General features: G+C 38.8%; 1 long non-coding RNA gene across 1 annotated transcript; it reads right to left on the reverse strand.

The window, feature by feature from the left end:
- Positions 1–601: 601 nt before the first annotated feature.
- Positions 602–1,421, reverse strand: LOC140867632 (uncharacterized). Its single transcript, XR_012145212.1, has 2 exons — positions 949–1,421; positions 602–854 (listed from the first exon to the last, which is right to left on the reverse strand). It is a non-coding gene; the product is annotated as an uncharacterized lncRNA (long non-coding RNA).
- Between the last annotated feature and the right edge of the window lie 292 nt (positions 1,422–1,713).

A 1,713-nucleotide genomic window follows, 5' to 3' on the forward strand; every position in this document is an offset into this window, starting at 1 on the left:
GTATTGAGCGCCTATATATACTTTGTTGTTATGTATTTATATATATATGTATGTATGGTGATCGAGACTTGCAACCACTGTTTAATCCCAAATCACTCACGGTCGCGATTACCTTATCTTGCTTTACTTGTTCTTCAACATATCTTGTTAAAATATTATCCAACAGTAGCCCTCTCAAATGAGAGATGGAACACAGTACCTTGTGTCTCTTGGCCATTTCATTGTTGGATGATGATAAAAACTTCCCAACAATTTTTTGATGCAGTGCTCTTATTCAGATCGAAACAAAACTCTTATTTCATTGTTGGATGATAAATCTTAATATATTGCATTTTGCTGGATGATAAATCTTAATATATTGCATTCTTCAAAAATAAAAAAAATTATTGATAAATTGCTCTTATTCAAAGCTAAAAACTAATACCTCTATCATAAAAATTAATAATTTTTACAGAATGAAAAAATTGAGAATACCTTGAGCTTTCGCGTTACATGACCACAATCTTAGTTAACTGTTGCTTTTCGTTTTCGGCTACTCGGACAACATGGAATTGTCATGTGTCATGTTTATGTTGTCTATCATGATAACCCAAGTAACCCGTACAACTCAAATTTTCCGTTTCGTCATTCGAATAGAGATTGGATCGATATTACAAGCGCAACTACAGAGATTACTAATTGGGCTTGCTAGAAGGAGAAAAACCTGTCTGAATCAGAGAAGGGCATTCTTGAATGGCCTGACGCCAATAAATGAAGTAGCCTCTCATTCCGTTGGCTTCGTCCCGAGATGAAGATCTTGCACGATGGTTCTTAAATGCTTCACAAGTTCACAACCGACGACTGTGTAACAGAAACTATATATATGTATAGTATGATCTGTTATTAGCTTTCACAATGAATGGTACATCCCTGTCAAGTTAGATGACCAAGCTAAAAGCAAACATGTACCGCGATTCATTTTCCTAAATTCATTCTTTCTTTTCTTCGATCTGCCGTGCTTCTTCTTCTTCTCTGTTTCGTACCTGCACATAAACAGAAACACAAACAAACAAGCAAGAACAATAAATTAGAAGCACTCGGAGCTCGGACGCTACGCCTTCTCCTATTCTCCAGCAATCTACGATGAAGACCAAAGGATTCCCACTCCTGATGCTCACTGCCCTCCTAATCTCACAAAAATTTCACAGTAGAAGCTCAATCCCACGCTCGAGATAGGTTCACACAGAACCGCACAAAGCAAAGAGATGACACTCAGTCACCGGAAGAGGTAAGACACGCAGAAGCTCAACTCTCATCTCAATCTCTTTCTGTCTCCCTGACTCTAGCAATCGACCGCTCTACCATATATATAGAAAAAGAGCTCCTTACCAAGATTTCAATCTCCCAAAATCATGGAGAAAATGGGTGTTGTCGGCAGCCCCTTGTCTCACGCAGAAAGAAGACTTCTTAGCGGTAGAAGAAGAAAAGTGTACACAAAATAGTTATTAGGGTGGTTGGGGAGAAAACTAGAAAGGGACTTTTGGAAGTGGGCTGGGAAACAAAAAGATGAGTTGGGCGAAAGCCCAACAAATCTCCACCTTTTGGCTCAACGTCGGTTCACTGGTTATGAGAGTTACCTATAGCCATCATCATCGCCCCAACAACATAACACAAAGTTAATGTAACAACCAATACGTAGCAAACACAAAGTAAGTGATGGGCATGTTTGTGTTG

The sequence above is a fragment of the Henckelia pumila genome, chromosome 4, assembly GCF_033568475.1.
Source record: "Henckelia pumila isolate YLH828 chromosome 4, ASM3356847v2, whole genome shotgun sequence".
NCBI classification, from domain to species: Eukaryota; Viridiplantae; Streptophyta; class Magnoliopsida; order Lamiales; family Gesneriaceae; genus Henckelia; species Henckelia pumila.